General features: G+C 37.3%; 1 pseudogene across 1 annotated transcript; it reads left to right on the top strand.

Annotated features, from left to right (window-relative positions):
• The first annotated feature begins 2,374 nt into the window (after window positions 1-2,374).
• Window positions 2,375-2,760, top strand: LOC311615019 (DNA-directed RNA polymerases I and III subunit RPAC2-like; annotated as a pseudogene). Its single transcript has one exon. The product of its transcript is annotated as a DNA-directed RNA polymerases I and III subunit RPAC2-like (transcript).
• Window positions 2,761-14,426: the final 11,666 nt, after the last annotated feature.

Genomic DNA, 14,426 nt, shown 5'->3' with positions numbered 1-14,426 from the left:
CTGCTTGCTCTTGTACAAATTGAATCTCGTTTGTTCTTTTCTGCCTACAGACTTAACTTATTTACAACCAGTTATATCATTCTCTTTCCAAACTGTATTTTATAGCTCCTTCCAAATTGATATGATCTGCCAATCTAATTCAGACCCTATTTGCCCTGTATTTATGATCAGAAATCCACTTAATAGAGACAAGACTCATTTTCTGGTACTTCAAAGGTCCTACTTTCATTTATCATTCTCTACATTTATGATCTCTTAGTTTGTTTTTAATCCATTTTACTGTGTTCTTATCAAAACTTATTTGATAATTTGTATACATTTACTTGCACCACTCTATCAACCACCTTATTGAAGCTTAGACATTTATTATCCATAGTTCTCGCTCGATACGCTAATTTCATAATCTGTCAAAAAAAAAAAAACACACCCACAAACACATCAAATTTTCCCAGCATGATTTACTATAAATGATTCCACTGTGTTTATTTTGCATGATTTCATTGTTCTCTAGATGTTCATAGACTTTCTCTCACGCAGTTTTGTTAGTGACTAAGCCGTGTTTTGTGCTTGGGAAAAGGCTAAGTGAGTCTTTTGAGGAAGGTGTCAACTCTTTCAGGTAAATTAGAGTAATTTGGTAAAAGTAGAATTATAGACGGACACATACATACGTATGCATACACAGAAACATAATCAAATTCTTTCACTTTCCCGTGATGCCATGATGTGAATACAACAACCTTAAGAATGATGATTTAAGTTTTTATATATCTTGTCCCTACCTACATATGTTAAAGTAAAAGGCAATTCAATTATTTAAGAGAGTAATTAAATATTTTAGTACATGCATTCACAAATTCCCAAACATGTTAAGTACTAATGTGGCTACTAGTTATTTCTTACATCACAATAATCAAACTTTCATTGCTGCTTCACCACTCTTCTACTTAGCATCACCTCCATTGCACTTGAGTACCCAGGGTGCTCCAGTGGAACTCTATGACATAGAAACTTAAAAAAACAAAACAAAACAAAAAAACCCTTCCTGTCTGCATTCTGGGTCACTTTGTCACCACCTTGCGCCCTTTATTGTACATTGTCCTTTATGAAGGTGCCTCCTTCAGCTTCTGCCTGAAGCTTATTTTAACTCCAAGTGGGTCATAATCAGATCTCTCCATGGATCTCAATAGAAAACACATACTATTCTTCCCTAACACTGTCCCATTCTCTTTCCATGTAACAATAGCACAAATCTTCCTCTCACAATTACATCAGCAAAAATAATGAACAAAAAAATGAGTCAGTTGATATAATTCATCTCATCTAGAATATCTACACACTTAAGCCATGTTTGAATCTGTTTGGGATTATGGTAAATTTCCACATGAACAAAGGCATACCTATGAGTTGACAGCTATGTGGATGGGGTTAGGAAGGGTTTGCTATGTTAGTAAGATTGGGGTTTGAGTATATAGGTTCCAAATCCTGTGTGGGGCACCAAAAATGGAACTCCTGGCCATACGTGCACCAAGGTGCAAAGAAAAGTGTTCTGATATTATTTTTGAAGGTCTTTGTTACTGCATTTCTCCTATAATATCTAACTGGTTAAACCCCTTGGTTATATTCTAATGAAACAAGTATTTCTTATGAAAGTACTATGTTTGAGACATAGTGCAGAAATTGTAATTAAACATGAATGCAAACAAGAGGCAAATTCACAGATAAGGTCTGTAGAAAGCAGTTAGGTAGCACAGATGAAGGACTAAGTCTGCTTTAAGGAATATGATCTAAACTAGAACTAAAAAACAAAAACACATTTATTCTGGACTTCAATTTCTTCATTTGAAAATAAAGTTTAACTGTACCAATTCTAAATATACGGCTGGTAAGAGACCTAAAAGTATTTCAAGATATGAAGAAATTATTTGTTCAAAATGTGTTGTACTAAGGTGAAGGGCTAAGTATAGTATCTCTATTTTCTCTCCCCACTTCCTTCCTGGAACTCATTCAGTCATGCATTAATCTTTAATTCTTTTCAGAAACTTCTTTTGGTAAGATTACCAGTGATTTATACTTTGCTAAATCCAATGGCCAATTTTGGGTTCTCATTTTCTTTATCGTTTGATTGCATTTGACATTCCTAAAAAACTTCACTTTTTGACTTCCGTGATTCCATGTTCTCATAGTTATCCTCCTCCCTTCACAAGGTGGGATATGCTTGAAGAATAAGAGGTTTCTATTTATGAAGCAATTAATATCATACTGTAGTATCATTAAACTCACTCAGGCTTCCTGCTTCATTGACATGTTTCCGTGATAAGAGGCAGAGCATCCAATCCACCAGCACCACCTGAGACTCCCAGAAGCTGCCCCCGGGATGGAAGAGGACCAGAAGCTGCAGGGGGGGAAAATCTGGATTGAAGACCTCAATGGCTGAAGGGGAGAGGAAGACAGCCCTGGAAATGCTTCAGGCAGTTGGAGCAGTTAGAGACTGTGTGGTATTTGTTTTGCATGAGGAGGACCATACTGTAGGAAATTTTCTTTGTTACATGATCATGAAGAACCCATAAGTGGAATTTGTGGTTGTACTGCAACCCATCCTTCAGAGAGTAAAATTAATTTATGCAGACTAGAGGTGCTCTTCCAGCTGTTGAGCCATTTCAGAGATGCCTGAATGCCTGCCAACATGTGCTTGGCAAGTTTGAGGCTAGCATAAAGGAATATAAGGAACAAAAAGCAAGCAGAAACGAATCCACATTCTAGTCCCTTGTGCACTATACAGGGAGGAATGTCCTCCAGGATATTCTCTTCATGATCTTGCAAAACCCAGAAATATTTTTTATTATAACATCATCTGCCCTTTCAGAAAAGCGTGATTCTATTAAACCCTTATAGCTGTTGGAACTCCTGCAAGAACCTTTGTATTCTGCTAATAAGTTCCCTCTTTAAAGTAAACTAAAAACAAAAACAGTCCAGCTAGAGTAGTTCAGTGGTTGAGCGTCGACCTATGAACCAGGAGGTCATGGTTCGATTCCTGATCACTCTCTCTCTCCCCCCCCCTCTCTCCCCCCATCCCCTCCTCTCTGAAATCAATACAAATATACTAAAAAATACTCAGAATACTATTGTATATTTGACTACTGTTCACCTCATTTGCCTTAAATATCTACAACAGTAATTTGGATATGAAATCAAAGTCCCTGTGGAAAAAACATGGTTTGTCTTAAGGCCAAAGGAAGCTAGCAGGACTACAGTGCAGAACAATGTGTGATATGATATGTAATTTGAAAGATGGGCAGAAGCTACTTTAAGGGTCCTAAGATGAAGTCTGACTTCCATTCTGTGCATCATGGGAGCATTATTGAAGTACTTTAAGCATGGGAGCTGCATAAACTGATTTTTGTTTTCACTGCATACACTGATCAGTTCCCAGGAAAAATTGCTACAGATACTCTTTTGAGGGTTATTCTTACTAAAATTACCACCCCCACTGCCAGATAACTCTATGAGAAAATTACCTTCATACCCACAAAATGTCAATAAATTTTTAGTATTAAAAGTTGAAATGTGAACAAAGAGCTGAAGCATATGAAAGATGTGATGAATGTTGTTTCACATACATGCAAGTAAATGAAAATATAAAAGAAAACAATATAAAATATTAAAATAATTTTTACTTTTAAAACAAAGAAGTAAAAACTGAAAGAAACATAGGAAGAATGGGGAACTGTCAGAAGAAAACATAAAAATAAAACAATAATTAATGTAGTCAGAAGGGTAAGGAAAGGTACTATGTCTACTAACCAAGAAAATAATAATATGAAAGGATGAATAGTCAGAGAAAAATAAGAATATGATAGCTGAAATAAATAATAAAGATGATAAAAACCTACATAATGCAGTGGTGCCTCGCATAAAGAACGCCTCGCACAGCGAACTTTGGACAGGTTTTTCATGAAACCATCGGCCAAAAAGCAGAAAATGGATGAAGATGTGCAAGATTCGGTAGACTCTACTTAGTCTGTCTTAAAATTAAAAAAATGTGTTGTTTTTTTTTAAATTATGTTTTTAGATGTATATAAATAAAAATAATAACAAAAAATTTATCTTTTTTTATGTCATCTTAGCATATTTTATGCTACAGAACGAATTATTTTTTTTAACATGTATTGTTATGGGAACACGCGTTTCACATAACGAACTTTTCGCATAACAAACTTGCTCCTGGAACGAATTAAGTTCGTTGTGTGAGGCACCACTGTGGGTAGTTTTCTGGAAAGCAGAGTGAAAAGACTCAATACTAAAAAGAACAAAATAAGAAACTAGAGAATTAATTTAGGTCAAATATCCAAGTACATTATATTCATTTCAATAAACACAATCATTAAAAGAGAGTAAAGCTCTGACTGGGTATCTCTGTTGGTTAGAGGTTCATCCCTGATATGCCAAGGTTGTGCGTTTGATCACCAGTCAGGGTACACACAAGGAGCAACCAATGCATGCTTAAATAAGTAGAACAACAAGTTCTCTCTCTCTCTCTCTCTCTCTCTCTCTCTCTCTCTCTCTCTCTCTCTCTCTCTCTCTCCTTTCCCTTCTTCTCCTTCCTCTTTTAAATAAATCTATTAACTTTTTAAATAAAAGAGAGTAGAGAAAATTATCTAAACAATTATGTAAGACAATAAAAGAGCCCTAGCCCTAGCCAGTTTGGCTCAGTGGATAGAGCGTCCACCTGCAGACTGAAGGGTCCCAGGTTCGATTCTGGCCAAGGGCACATGCCCAGGTTGTGGGCTTGATCCCCAGTGGGGAGTGTGCAGGGGGCAACCAATCAATGATTCTCTCTCATCATTGATGTTTCTATCTTTCTAACTCTCTCCCTTCCTCTCTAAAGTCAATAAAGAAATATATTTTAAAATATATAAAAATAATTGTCAAAATTGAATTTTTTAAATCCCTAATAACTATGTCATAAAATAGTGAAATTTCATAACATGAATGACAAGCAGGAAATCATTAAAACTTTTAGAAAGAACACAACAATGCCACATAGTGATAAAGGAGAATGGATAATACAGTTAATACCACTGTAATAGACTGGCTATTACTTAACATGAAAGGAGTGAAAGGGGAGGCCAGATAATATAGACATGCCATTTATAGTTTTGCCAAAAAAGCTCCAGGTAACATTCTCTAAGTCTGCTCCCCACTGGTTGATGGAGGAAGGGATTAGACAAAGGTAGTTTAGAGTCATGCCCAGTAAGGTCTGAATGACCTGGGAAGATGCTTGCCCATCGATCACACCTGAAATGAGTAATTGGCTAAAATAGACATGGCCACTGCAAGCTCGAGAAACTTGAATATATTAACTTCCAAACAAAGTAAGTTTACTCATATTCTCTCTCTCTCTCTCTCTCTCTCTCTCTCTCTCTCTCTCTCTCTCTCTCTCTCTCTCTCTCTCTCGCCCTCTTGGGATTCCTGCTGCAGGCTAATGCACTCCCCTCTGCCCACGTGGCACATGGCCATGTGGGACTCCACACATGGACTAATGGTCTTTAATTAGCCCAAATGCTGAACCGCACCTGGCTGCAACATGGAAGGAAGCTCTGGCCACTGGCCTTGCTTCTGACTCTACTGGAACCCCAGCTGCACCTTTTCCAGGACTGGCTTAAAGGGCAAGGGACTTTGAAATCTGAGAAATGTCTAACTCCATGCAAATAAAGCCTTCTTCCACATCCCATCCTCCAGTGGGGGCTTCTGAAAATGCCTATTTCAGCAGGGCCCAAAGAACCTCCCTGACATGAATGTCTGAAAAATCTGGCCTATTAATTCTTCAGGCAGCACAAAAACATGGATTTAAATATATATATATATTATTGATCTTTTACAGAAAGAAAGGAAGAGAGATAGAGAGTTAGAAACATTGATGAGAGAGAAACATCGATCAGCTGCCTTCTGCACACCCCCTAATGGGAATGTGCACGTAACCAAGGTGCATGCCCTTGACCAGAATTGAATCTGGGACCCTATCTACTGAGACAAACTGGTTTGGGCCATGGAATTTTTCTAAAGCCAGAATGAAAGCTCAATGGCAAAGGAAGGGGAAAAAAAAAACATTTAATTTGGGGGAGAGGTGTTAATAAGTCAAATGATTGATTGATAATAGTAGAATAAATATGTGATAGAATGCAAATACCCTACTTTGTTTTAATTTCCAGAGACCTTTTATTTGGAACTTCATGAAGCATGTTCCTAGAAAAAAAAGGTAGAGTAAAAGAAGAGAAGGGTATAGGAAAACAGGAGATGCAACATGGAGTGGCAGCAATGTAGTCGTGGAAAAATAAGAAACTTAAGCTCCAAGATGAATGGTTATTGATATGGTCTGAAGAGGAAATAGTCCTCCTCAAAAAAAGAAGAAAGGAAGAAATAAAAGAAGAACTAAATTCAACTTATTTATGAAATATTACTGTAAGGCCTGTGAGAAAGAGATGATGGAACATCTTGTGGAAGATGATGTAGGTTAAGGTAAGAAATAAGCATATATATGCAAACAAACATACCTGGCAATGCTTTACTCTTAGAAAAGCAAAGCACCAGCTAAGAAGGATATATTTATACTGCACTACTTGGCAAAGCAGTGAGAAAATATTTGATTCAGTAAAATGTTTTACATGTATACACATATATTAAACATATTCACCATTCCAACTGAGAAGTTTCATTTAAGTGCCAAGTAATCCTGCTTCTTTTCATCAATGTATATTGATTTGCTACTTCCACCAGTTTTCTAAGTCTAGAATAAATTTACATCATCTGCTATTATTTTTATGAAAATAAATAGGAATACTTATTTTCTTCCAAAAAAGAAGACTTGGGGATGAGAAGTCATCCTACTCTTTTATGCTTTCAAATAGTTTTCAGGTTCCTTTAATCATTAAAATTAAGACTAGAAGCCCAGTGTACAAACTTCATGCCTGGCTGATGATCAGGACCAGACAGGGCCTTCGGGTTGCTGGCTGGGCCTTTCCTTTGCTGCCAGCTGCCAACTGGGCCTTCCTTTGTTCCACACCATCCCCTGGTGGTCAGTGCACATTATAAAAAGCCATCAAATTCCTGGTCTCCCCATTGAACAACTGAGGGGACACTTCGTATATTAGCCTTTTATATATATACTGAGTGGCAAGATTATTGTGATCTCTGAATGCATAATAATCTGTCCACTCAGTGTATATCCTATATAATAGAAGGGTAATATGCAAATTCTCCCCTCGACCAGGTGTTTGACCAGGAGGCAGGTGGCCAACCACCCATGTCCCTTCCACCTGGCCAGGCTGGCTAGGCCCCACCCATGAGCGAATTCATGCACCAGGCCTCTAATATATACTGAGTGGTGAGATTATTATGTATTCAGAAATCATAATAATCTGGCCACTCGGTGTATATAGATAATCGCCAGCACATGTCTTTTGTTTACTTAAGGAAACCATTCTCATCATTTGCAGCAACCTGGATGGAATTGGAGAACATCATGCTGAGTGAAATAAGCCAATCAATGAAAGAGAAACACCACATGACCTCACTCATTTGTGGATAATAAAGATCATTATAAACTGATGAACCAAAAGATAGATATAGAGACAGTAAAGCAACAAGCAGATTGTCAGATTTCAGTGGGGAGGGGAGGAGGATCTGGGGGAGATAATACATCAACCGAAGGACTTGTATACATGCATATAAGTAGAACCAATGGACATAAAACTCTGGGGAGGGAGGGGATGTGTGGGAGAGAGGGAGGGGGGCAAAAAAGAAAAAAATCAATAAAATATGTAAAAATAAATAAATAAATGGTTTAAAAAAATAAAATTAAATTAAATTAAAAAAAAAGAACAATAAAAAAAAGGAAACCATTCTCTAAATGTCCTTGCAGGAAGCTATAATTTCACTTACTTTTTGCCACGTAAAATATCCCTTACCGCGATCAATTAATAATGGTGATTTAAGAGTTATCAACCTGAGAGGCATTTACTTAAAAAGGTGATTTGCATTAAAGAAAGGTAATCTTAAAGTCCTTTCCCTTAAACCAGAAAATAGTAATTCTATATAAAGCAAAACTTTCATTGTCTGAAAACAAAATTACATTCTTGCTTGCGATGCCTTTAGCAATGAAGCCGTAACAAGTAATTGGTTTTGAGCAGTTTTAAACAAGTATTACACAATTTTAATAATGTATTACTAACAAAATGTTCCTTTTTTGCATTTATTTTAATAAACTTTAATGTTGATCAGATAGAAAGAGAAATGGTATTCTAGTATCTGGTTGATCTTGCATCAAAAAGCAAGGGTAAATGACATAAGGAATATTAGTCACTGAGCATGGTTTAAATAAAAGGCTTTGTAGCCATGGTAATAACTATCATAGAGATTTTGTATCCTTAATGAATGTAATATATAAGTATATAATCCTTTGTAAAAATAATTGTTCTATCTCATTCATAAACATATCTATATAAATATATAATATCAACATATACTAGAGGCCTGGTGCATGGCATTCGTGCACTGGGGTTGATCCCTCAGTCCGGCCTGTGCTTTCTTGCAGTCTGGGACCCCCAAGGGGTCTTCAACGCTGCTGTGGAGCACACTGACCACCAGGAGGAAGCTCCTGCGTTGAGCATCTGCCCTCTGGTGGGCAGTGCACATCATAGCAACTGGTCACTCTGTCATTTGGTCTATTTGCATATTAGCCTTTTATTCTTTAAGAGTTGCAATCAAATTTTGTTCAGACTACCCTTCTGTGCTTGCATTGTGTATCTTTTTTGCATCAAAACTTTTTTAAAAAATATATTTTATTGATTCTTTTTACAGAGAAGAAGGGAGAGAGATAGAGAGCTAGAAACGTAGAAACGTCAATGAGAGAGAAACATCGACCAGCTGCCACTTGCACACCCCCTACTGGGGATATACCCGCAACCAAGGTACATGCCCTTGACCGGAATCAAACCTGGGACCTTTCAGTCCACAGACCGACGCTCTACCACTGAGCCAAACCGGTTTGGGCGCATCAAAACTCTTGTGAAATTAATCATAACTATTTAAAAGTCTCTATTGAAATATCTCAATATGTATGTCATATTTGAGCCCAGTCTTGATGTTTCCTTTGTCCTTACTTGCCGTTTAACATGCCTTGTAATTTTTGTTGTTGAAAGTAGATATGAAGTATTATTATATGTAATAGGAACTGAGGTAAAAAGGCCTGATTGTGTGCTTTACGTTAGTTTGGTTATGGGTGTATGTGTCAGAGGCTTCAGTTTCCTCCCATGCCCTTATTTTGTCTCCCCTCTTCACTTTGGAATTCTACAATGCTCTTTGAGGGAGTTGGCATTTTGCTGCTTTCCAACTGTGCTGGTAAGGTATGGAGAGGAGAATGTTTTATAATTTTATGATTAACTCTTAGTCTTTTAGTAGCCCCATGTCCATTGCCTATTACTTTGAAAAGTGTTTCTTAGTTATACCTTCATTAGGTGAAAAAGAAGGCTAGAGGGAGCTAGAATGGAAAAATGTTCACCTCCAGCTGGGACAAGGCTCTGATCAAGTGTTTTCTCCTGTAGAGTAGGCCTTTGTTATAGGGAATTCTCTGGTCCCTGGTTCACTATGGTTACCCTGTGTGTCCCCCAGCTAGAGCTGCCAAGGGATCTTTGACTCTTCACCATGAGAACCTGGTGGGGTTCCTACAGATAAAACCCCTTAAAGTGTGGGGGCCTCCATAAAAGGGTGGCCCCCATTAGTTTCTCACTCTCGGGCTAGTCCACAATCAATGTTCATGTATGTGTTCTACCAGTTTATGTCTCAGGCAGCTTCAGCTGTAAGTAAGCAGATCTTGACTGCTCTTCTCTCAACCTACCTGTCTCTTCAGATTTAAGGGTGGTGGTTTTCTCTGTGACCTCACTTCTCTAATGTGCTCCAAAAAGTCACTCACTGCTTTTTCGTTTGTTTGGATTTTTGTTGTTGGGGTGGCACCAAATTGGTCTAAGTGTTATCAGTGTTTCCCTCAGAGAGTCAGGCCTCCTAAAAATGAAAGTTGTATCTCATCCCTTTTAAAAACTTTTTGAAAATTCTTTATTGTTTAAAGTATTGCCTATGTCTCTTTTTTCTCCCATTGACTTCTCCCTGGTTGTCCCCACCCTAGAACATGTCCTCATCCCCCTAGTGTCTGTGTCCATGGGTTATGCTTATATGCATGCATACAAGTCCACTGGTTGATCTCTTCCCCCCACCCACCCATCCCTATCCTCCCTCTGAGGTTGGATGGTCTGTTCGATGCTTCTATGTCTCTGGATATATTTTAGTCCATCAGTTTATGTTGTTCATTATATTTCACAAATGAGTGAGATCATGTGATATTTATCTTTCTCCTACTAGCTTATTTAAGTTAGCATGATGCTCTCCAGGTCCATCCATGCTATTGCAAATGGTAAGAGTTCCTTTTTTTTTGACTATCATAAGTGTCTGTGGAACTAGTAAAACAAGATATAGTTGACTTCTTCTGTAAGTGGATATACTAGAAAGAATTCTCATGTGTAAATCCAGACCAAACTTGTCAATATATTAGAAAATCAGGGTAATGACCAGGAGCTCCTGAAAACAGCTTTCCTATTGTACATCTCACATGATGTACTAGATATCTGAATCTCACCAAATTGTCTATTCTCCCTAATCTTTCTAGTTTCTACTTTTTAGTAGATCTTGACTTCTTCTTCCTAAATAACATGCTGTTTTCCCTATGACCCTAGAAACGTGCCTTAAATACAAACTCAAGGAACTTGGACTCTCATAACAAGTATAGCCTTTCCAACCTTCTTTTCCTAAATCCCAACAACTTATTCAAGTTTAGCTCTAAAATGGATGGGTCTTTTTCAAATACTCTTGTCCACTTGAATGAACGCTGCAACTGCTTAGACATTTCTGGAAGCAAGCTCTTCCCAACACTGATTTCACTTATAAAGGCTTACATATCTACCGCCAACCCTTGGACACTGATATGAACTATTGCTACTTCTAGTGAGTACCACTGAATTGGTCTCCCTAGTCCCAGTCTCCACTTATTTTTCTATATTTAGAATCTACCAATGAAGTCCCAGAAGCCCTGAAGCTAGGACCATAATACATTAAATCATCATTTGGGTATATTTCAACAGAATGGGGAGGGGGGAATCAACACATAAACATACATACAAACACACACATACCAGATGTGTATTTTGTTGTTGTTGTTAATCATCACCCAAGGGTATTTTTCCATTGATTTTTAGGAAGAGTGGAAGAGGAAGGGAAAGACAGAGAGAAACATTGATGTGAGAGAAACACATGTACTGATTGCCTCCTGCATAGGACTGATCAGAGCCCAGGTAGGGGAGAAGCCTGCAACTAAGGTACATGCCCTCAACCAAAATCGAACCTGGAACCCTTTGGTCTACAGGCCGATGGCTAGGACCAGATGTGTATTTTTAACTGGAAGGACATGGCATTGTGTAGTCATTGAAACCATATCAAATATTCACAAAGTATTAAATTTTTTGTTCACATATATTAGAAAAAATAGATTATTTAGAAATTCCCAGTGTCCCTTGAGACTTCTTTAATATGCTGAGATACCAAGAGTGTAACTTGTTAAGTACATGGAACTTCAAACAAACAAGAAATTAAATAGTCTCACTAAAATCAGAGATTCTAAATGTTTTCTTGTTTTCATAGGCTTATAAAAGCTGAAATAAAGTATTTCTGCAGTATTCATAGGTGTCTATGACAATACAATTTAATAGGAGCCGACAAAATACAACTCAGCAGACCTATAAAGGAAGATCTTTCAGACATTAAAAAAAAAAAGAACAGTTTCTCACTTATTTTAGAGAACGAAGTTGCTGGAGGTCTTCAGATTTTACTTTGTACCAATTCTTTTCTCTTTTCATTCCATTTTACACAATATATTGGACAAATTTGAGATTAATACAACTATTTATGAAAGTGACCATTTTAGAAACAGGATAAAGGAAGATAACACTCCTGTCTTCAGTGAAGAGCTCTTAAATCTCTTAAATCTTTTGTTAGATAGTTTCAGATGTAGTGTTCAAGTTAATTGATTCTCAACGGAAAAATACTCTGGCCTGCTAAGGGAGAAGCACTAACGTTGAAAATATCTTGATATAGTACTAGCAGAAGTTAGGTTTTATCTTAGCCCAACTCGCTTCTGTCAAAATGAGTAATGCTGATATTTCAGAAGCTTGAACCATACATAACACACAAGGTAAAGAAATCTGCATGAATGAGCACCATCTCTTTAGCATAGGTATTCTACTAGAAAATTGGTTTAGTAATCAGATTATAATCTGTAGCAATACTGAAGCCTGTGATGCAAATGTTAAGACCTTAGGAAGGAAAGGTTGATATGGTATAGTTTGCGGGTATAGGGTTGAGCTCATTGACAGAATTCATGTAAAATAGATCTATAACTGAGGATAGAGTTAGACAAAGTTTGCCTCTTTAGATTATAGAAAACATCATGGGAGATTAATGGTTGTAAAACAATGTGAGAGCAGATATAAATTGGAAGAGGAGGTGGTTGGTTGGCCAGTCATGGGTCTGAAGGTGTTTTCCATATCATAGAACATATTAATAGAGTCCAAGGAGAGCAGTGGACTCATTGGATGGAGGAGACAATGGAAAAAACTTCAGAGTAATGAAGGCAGCTGGAATTTGACAGACAGCAACTGGAGAAGAAAGAATTGTAGAAAAAGAGTTATAAAAATGTATGTATAAATCCTCCCTTGGGTCTTTGGCCAGCTCCTAATTTGAGCATAGCAGGGTAAGATTCTAGTAGAAGGCCAAACAAAACAACCTCAAGAGGCTAGAGAGACAGACAGAAATTTCAGAGGTCACATGATATTGAGGAGACATTGGAGCCTGGGCTCATCTAAAGGGGAGATATTCCTGAACACACTAGATTTTTTAAAAATATATATATTTTTTATTGATTTTTTACAGAGAGGAAGGGAGAGAGATAGAGTGCCAGAAACGTCAATGAGAGAGAAACATTGACCAGCCGCCTCCTGCACACCCCCTACCAGGGATGTGCCCACAACCAATGTACCTGCCCTTGACCGGAATCGAACCTGGGACCCTTCAGTCCGCAGACCGACTCTCTACCACTGAGCCAAACTAGAATTTTAGTTGACGCTCCAGAAATGCTATGCCTGAGAACTTACAAAGATGTCCTAAAAAATACAAGCAAACAGAAATAGACCTACTGTAACAAAGCTTAAAACTTATTTGGTTTTATCAAGATAGGAACACGTAATATGAAAACGACCTTCTTGAGAAAATTTCAATTGTATAATACATTTTGTTAACCATAGGCGCAATGATAGATTTAAGCATAGTGGTTTAGGTCAATTTCTGAATTCTCTATTCTATTCCATTGGTCTATATGCCTGATCTTGTGCCAGTACTAGGGAGTTTTGAGAACAGTGGCTTTGTAATACAAATAACACTTAGCTTTCTAAAGAGAGAACAAAACTTGGTATTCTACTAAATGTAAAATAAGTGACAGATACAAAGAAGAAAAAAGTAACCTAAATACCTGTACTTAGAAAACTGCAGGACACTGAAAAAAGAGATAGAGGTAGATGTAAACAGATGGAAGAACATACCATGTTCATGGATTGGTATAATCAACATCATTAAAATGTCCATACTACCCAGAGAAATCTATAGATTCAATTCAATCCCCATTAAGATACCAACAGCACATTTCACAGACTTAGAACAAACTCTTCAAAAATTCATCTGGAATAAAAAAAATATCAATAAATAAAAAAGACCCTGAATAGCTGCAGCAATCCCAAGGGGGAAAAACCTAGGAGGGATTTCAAACCAAATATCAAGCCACTGTTCTCAAAACTCCCTAATATTGGCACAAGAACAGACATATAGACCAATGGAATAGAATAGAGAATTCAGAAATTGACCTAAACCACTATGTTCAATTAATATTTGACAAAGGAGGCAATAACATACAATGGAATCAAGACAGTATCTTCAATAAATGGTTTTGGGAAAATTGTACAGATACATGCAAAGACCACCAACTTACTACACCATACATAAAAATAAACTCAAAATGGATAAAGTACTTAAACATAATAAGATGGGAAACCAAAAAATATTAGAGGAATCCACAGGCAGCAAAATCTCAGACATATGCTGAAGCAATTATCTTCACCGATTACAGCTCCTAGGCAGTGGTTGGCAAACTCATTAGTCAACAGAGCCAAATATCAACAATACAACGATTGAAATTTCTTTTGAGAGCCAAAAACCAACTTCGGCACATGGGCCACGAAGTTTCAATCGCACTGTATGTGCACACCTGCACATGGTAT

This window comes from Pipistrellus hanaki (assembly GCF_964339955.1).
Source record: "Pipistrellus hanaki genome assembly, chromosome: X".
Lineage (NCBI taxonomy): Eukaryota > Metazoa > Chordata > Mammalia > Chiroptera > Vespertilionidae > Pipistrellus > Pipistrellus hanaki.
Note: the sequence above shows the minus strand (reverse complement) of the source record. Positions and strands in the feature narration are given on the sequence as shown.